We start from the raw sequence: 6,498 nt of genomic DNA on the forward strand, positions 1-6,498 counted from the left end.
CCCGTGGGCGCACGGCTCGGGGAGCAGGGCCCAGTCCCCACCGCTCGGCAGGGCAGTCCTGGTGGCTTCCGGTCTCAGGTCCCCTGAGCCTCCTGGTTTGGTTCCGTTGCTCCTCAGGGTCTCTCCTGGCCTTGGCCTTGGGCAAGTGGCACCCGGTAAGGACATTCAGGAGAAACGTCTGCACCCCTGGGAGTCTGGAAGCTCGACGGATCTTCTCAATCGAACTCACGGAAAGGTTTAAAAACAACCACTTGACGTTTCTGAAATTGTCCCAAGGGCACACAGCCCACAGGGACACATTGATTTTAGAAAAGCTACTAAGTCTGTCAGACGAGGAGTTGTGGCATTTGAGCCCCAGCCCATGCGTTCCTTTCCCACTCAGCTCAGTGTGATGGAAGCCCGGCTCCGTCCTGCTGGGGGCTGGGTGTCCCCCTGGCAGCGTCCGCCCTGAGCACCTGCGGGCTCCCTGCTCTCCCGCTGCCCTTGCTGGCAGGTGAGCCTCGGACACTGGCTCCTGGAGCCTGGTCACCGGACTGTAAAGCAGCGTAAGGACCGATGGGAGAGGCCTGGTGGCCGGCTGGCCGACACCACCGCTGGGACCCGGGGAGCCCCGCACCCACCCCAGGTGGTCGGTGAGGGCGCCGTTCCCTGGTCTGCCAGCTGGAGAGTCACCCGCAGGGGCCGAGCCTTCCCAGCTGAGGCCGAGACCCCGCGGAGCAGAGACAGGAGCCTCTGCTGAGTGCGTACAGCGGATGGTCGTGGTTTGACCCGGAGCCGGAGGGGCTGCTACGTGGTAGGTCACCCGAGTGGCTCCGGTGGTGATGGGACTGTTTTCCATAAGCGAGTGGCACCTGAAGGAGCCCGCAGCCCCCTTCCTGGTCTCCTGGACGAGGAGAGCAGGTCCGGGCCTGGTCCTGGAGAGCGGCCTGGTCCACAGAACTCCCTGGTGGGCTTCTCCGTGGTTCCATTCCCTCTGCATGTGAGTCACAGCGCAAGCCCTGGGCTCCTCAGTTCGACCGAAGATCCGAAGGCAGAAAACGTGCTTTTAATTATTTGCAAAACATCGCTATTTGGCTGGAAAGCATTACTCCAGAACTCGTCTCATTTTTGTCCCCGTAAGAGGTGCATCGTATACAGTACCGGCTGGCAAACCAGGAAACCTGGGCTGGAGTCCGGCTGCAGGGTCTGGAGCCGCCATTTCAATCCCGCAGCCTCGGGAACGTTCTAAAACCCCAGGGTTTCCGACTGGGCAGTTGTAAGAACCCTCCCAGGGCTAACCTTTGAGATGACTCCCGAAGGCCCGGTAGCTTCTAAGTTTTCCTGCCTTTTGGACAGAATTTGGCACCGTCTTCCCATATTTAGCTTTCGCACACCCTTGGGCCCAGGAGTTTCACTGGTACACACCTAGCCAAGAGGAGGCTTGCATATGTTCACGAGGTAGTTCAAGGTGTTTGTGATTGTTTGACATCAGAAAATGTTAGAAGCAACCTAAATCCATAGGGCAGCAATTCAATAAGCGATGACTCATCTTTTTTGTTTGTTTGTTTGCTTTTCATGTCACCAATTTTCAATGGGTTTTTCTTTACAAAAACACCAGACAATCATGCCACGCTGCCAACATGGGTTGCAATCCTGGGCCACAGATCTGCACACTCCTTTGCAACTGGTTCTGCGGTGGCAGAACCTTTCATTTCCCCTTTATTGTTTACTAGGACCCCCGAATTGTCTTCAAAATAAAGAGAAACGCCATCTTTTCTGTGGTGTGACTTTCGTCGTCGAATTACTGGCGCTGGATGCACCTTCTTTCTGAGCTCTGGTTTGCCTTCTTTGACTGTGGCATCACCATGTCACCCACACCGGCAGCCGGAAGTCTGTTCCGTCGTCCCCGATCCCCTTCACAGAGATAATATACAGATTTTTGGCTCCTGTGTTGTCAGCACAGGTGATCACGGCTCCGAGCGGAAGACCCAGGGAAATCCGGAATTTCACCCCGGAGGACCCGCCACGTCCTCTCTTTGCGACATCTTGGACGCCGGAAAAGGATCGAGATGACACATCTTATCGTCAATGGCACACGATGGTGAAGCCGGGACGAGAGAGGCCTGTAGGCCCCAGTGAGGAAATGTTGTCAACACCGAACGTTAAGCGAAGGAGCCGTGGGCAGAGCGGCTCACGTAGGAGGGTCCTGTTTTTGTGCAAACCCCCAGGCTGCTGTTTGTGTCCCTGCAAAGGCTTGGGAGACGCACAGCGCAGGCTGCCAGCTGGTTTCTGGGCCTTTGATCACGTTCTAGGGAACCGGAAACGCTCGTTTTCAGCAAAGAGCTCCAGTTTCATCCTTATTTCTGAGGAGGGGGTGCTCACGGCCTCTTTGTGTTTTGGGGGACAGCGGGGTAGAAGGGGAGGTGGAATAGAAGTGTGTCCTCGATGTAGGCACTTCGGTGCCATTTAAAATGTTTACGGAGTGTATTCATGTATAATTAAATACATACATACAAGTTTGTCATCTGCTGTGAATTTGACTGCTACTTTCTGAAACCAATGTTTTGGGCTCAGAAAAAAAGAATTTCTAAACATCCGTGAAGTCCCTATTTAAAAAAAACACATATTTTTATTGATTTCAGAGAGGAAGGGAGAGGGAGAAAGAGTTAGAAACATCAATGATGAGAGAGAGTCATTGATCGGCTGCCTCCTGCACGCCCCCTACTGGGGATCAAGCCCGAAACCAGGCATGTGCCCTGGGAAATGGAACCCAGGACCTCCTGGTTCACAGGTCGATGCTCAACCACTGAGCCACGCCGGCCAGGCTCTATATATTTTAAAAGTAAGTTGGGAGACAATCTACATTGTCTGTTGGTGATAAGAAGGAAATAAACATGACACACAGTTCGCACTTCCCCTGACTGCCACTGGCTGTAAGCCTTCAAGGTGTGAGCCCTAAGAGTTGCCGGCCAGGTAGAAGGCAGGAGCAATCGGGGTGACGCTCTGTCTGCTGTTTAATTAAACTGTAATATGAAGCAAAACAAATTAAACATCGGCGCTACTGCAAGTGCCACCGAGTGTGGACAGGGATGCTTTAACATGATGGCTTCCCGAGGATATTTTAAGTGGACAAAGGGAAAATGTGCCAACCTCGCCGTTCACGTCCTTCCTTGAAAGCACTCCTGTGCGGTACCCGTGGACGCAGTGCTGTCGGAGGCCGAGAGCGTTTAATCAAGAGTAGAGAAGCCAGAGGTGGCAAAAGGAAGGAAACGTAAAGACCCGCTCTCAATGGGCTCCCGGGCCTTATATTTCAGTCCATTATAAAAGTGTCTGCAATGCACTATATTCATATGTTAAACATTTAAAGTAGAACATATATTTTGTTACCTTTCCTTGATTTCAGTCAACAAAAACATGTGGCCTTAGGAATGAATATAACTGTCCGTACAACACCTTGACTTACTTTCCTATCCGCCTGCTGACAAGGACCCATTGGGCTGGTGTTTGTCTGGGTTCTGATATCCAGGCACTTGCCCCTGGTACCCACTAGGGGTCATGCTGTCTCCACGGGGGAGTGGCGAGTGGGCGGGGGTGTTGCTACTGTGGTGGGTGCCGGAAGATGCCTTTGCACTGTGTTCCTCCACGTTACTGTCTAGAGCAGTTCCCAACCTTTTTCTGGCCACGCCCCCCAAGCATCTCTAACATCCTGATGCCCACCCCCCTGGAACATATAATTCTTATTCAAAAAGTGAACTCTTATTCACACGGCTGAAGCCTAAAAGGCCAAGAACTTGGTCTAAACAAGCTTCCAGAGAACATGGCATCCACAAAAGAGAAAAATAAAAGAACGAAAAGACAGTTGAAATACTGAGGAAGACATCACTAAGAAAGTGTTAAAAAATAATCTATAATTATAAAAGCCTAAGCAACTGTTCCGACCAGTCGACCGAACAACTGGTTGACCAGTCGCTATGACGTGCACTGACCACCAGGGGGAAGACGTTCAATGCCTGGTGATCAGTGTGCTCCCACAGCCAACCTCCCGCTAACCTCCCGTGGTTCCTTCCCCCGGCTGGCCGGCCCTGATTGGCCTTGATTGGGACTGGTTGAGATGGCCCCCCATTGGCCCCGATCACTGGCTGGGCACCCCATGGGGCATTAGCACTTCCCACGCGGTGACCACCACTCAGCCGGGCAGCCAGTTGATACGAATACGGACTCGGCGCTGTGTGTGCGGCTGACTTACAGGAGGCAAAGCTGGGTGACAGGCTTGCACGGTCCCTAAATGTGTGGCAACTCTTGCCCGAAATCGGGTGGCACTCAGAACGGAGGACACTGTGAAACAGGAATAGCAGCAGCGATGGGCACAATATTTACATCTCGTTACGGTTTACAAACTCCTTTCGCAGGCACTGTTTTAACAGCTGGCCCTCCAGTGGCGTTCAATGAGCGGGAACCCGGTGTGAAGACACCTTGCAAGGGGCCCGATGAACCCCAGGGTCCACTTGGGGTCCCCGATCGACCTGGTCACAATAGCCGAAGCAGTTATCCAGCTTTGATAGGAGCAAAAGGGTTGCGGAAACCAGCAGGACCCGTTCTCTGGACGCACAGCTTACAGTTTACCAAACAGTTCACTTAAAATTAAGTGCATGTGTGGGGCGTGGCTCCAGTGTTTTGGCCAGGTTCAAGCCTCGGACTAATGAAAGGACAGGGTCCTCTCACTGCCACGTGCAAGTCCCAGCTGGAGGGCAGGGCCCTCCCAGCACAATCATAGCCAAGGCTGTGGTTGTAAGCTTGAACCTATGGTCCAAACACGTGGCCCCACGTGCCTTGTGCTAGAGTTCAGGTGCATGTAGTTGAATAGGGTTGGAGCTCATGAGAATGCTGTAAACAACGTGATCACGCCCCTACTTTGCCTCGTGGCATCTGCTATAAAATAAAGACACGGCTTGTGGGCGCTGGCGCTGTCTCTCCATCCCGGAGGAGCGTCCCACCGAGACCCAGCTTTCATTCTCTTGTCTGTCTTTTCTCAATCCTTTCACAGCCCCCCCCCCCCCCCCCCCCGACTCGGGATCACCCTTGGTCGTGCTGGCGTGGCACATGCATGGACCACACACGACAGCTACAGTAAAGTGACGGGTGGGGTGGGGATCAACGCCAGTCTCTCTCCACAAGGACCCAGCAAGCCTCTAGGAGACGAGCTCTGGCCAGCTTGCCCCTGCGCTGGCCCCGCCCTCACTGCTTGCTGATCCTCTGTGTCTACCCTGGTCCTGCGTCCCCGGCAAGTCCCCCGAGTGGATCGGGGAGACACAGAGAAGACAGAGGGACCTCGGATGCCCTGGTGGGAGCTGCTCAGAGTCCAGGGCAGGCGCTCAGCCTTCACGGTCAGGTCGTTACGGCGCCAGTGGCGGCTCTTCCTCACTGTCCTGGGCACATGCTCATGCGGGACGACAGGCCACTCCACAGACTCTCTCTGCTGGAAACCTGGTGACCAAGGCTTCACAGCTCGCCCCCCGCCCCCCGCCCAACCCACGTCACGGAGACCGCTTCCTACCGCGCACACGGCACCCCCCACCGCCAGGCGCTGCCACAGGAATGCCAACAGGCCCCAAACCAGGGCCTTCTGCGCCATCACTGCGACTAGCTGAAGCCTGCGCGTTTCCCGGTCACACAAGAGTCCTGCTCTGTTTTCCTACAAAAATAGCCTGTCTGCGTGGGCCCCTGACCACAGCGGGAAGTAACTCAGTGTCTTCAGGGAATTTCTTTTTAGTTGAGGAAGACCTGGCCCATGCTGGCATTGCCCTTCGATAAAAACAGTAGCAAGGGGCTGGGACTTGTCACTTTATGCATTTAGGAAACTTGCTCGAATAATCTGATTTTTAGGAAGAGAGAGTTTTAGGTCATCGTGTCTTATTTTTAAGTTGTTTTATTTTTAAGTCAAAGTGCAGAGACAAGTCTTGTGTTTGAGAGCGACAGTTTTAGGTCATCGTGTCTTAGTTTTATTTTTCAGTCAAAGTGCAGAGACAAGTCTTGTGTTTGAGAGCGAAGAGCATTGTTGAGAGCAAGGATGCCGCCGGACGCCATGGGTTTACTATGTTGGGGTCTCCTCCGCCTGTGGGCAGGGCTGGCCCTGAGTGCCTCTCAGAGTCTCGAGGTCCCAGCTCAGGATGAGATCGGGCGAGTGTGCCTGCTGCTGGGACGAGCTTAGCTCTTGACCGGAAACCCGGAGACGAGGGTTCTGGTCTTAAGTCTCCCGTTAACCCGCCTGGACACACACATCTTTCATTTGACAAAACACGCGTCTGTGCGTGAAACGGCGGCGCTAACCTCCGAGCCGTCAGCCTGATAGCCACGTGCGGGATCGCGCTCTGTCGGGTTTCTCGGTTTAGTTACGACGTGAGCCAGGTCTAGACTGTGCTTTGCTGTGGTCAATGGGCTGTTTCCAATTACTCTTTGGTGTGATGATGGTAGTAGTATATGCTTATTAGAGGGTACTGGGGAAAGAAAACATTAAGAAAA

General features: G+C 53.8%; 1 pseudogene; it reads right to left on the reverse strand.

The window, feature by feature from the left end:
* Positions 1–1,601: 1,601 nt before the first annotated feature.
* LOC102239328 lies at positions 1,602–5,611 on the reverse strand (annotated as a pseudogene).
* Positions 5,612–6,498: the final 887 nt, after the last annotated feature.

This window comes from Myotis brandtii, unplaced genomic scaffold (genome assembly GCF_000412655.1).
Source record: "Myotis brandtii unplaced genomic scaffold, ASM41265v1 scaffold107, whole genome shotgun sequence".
NCBI classification, from domain to species: Eukaryota; Metazoa; Chordata; class Mammalia; order Chiroptera; family Vespertilionidae; genus Myotis; species Myotis brandtii.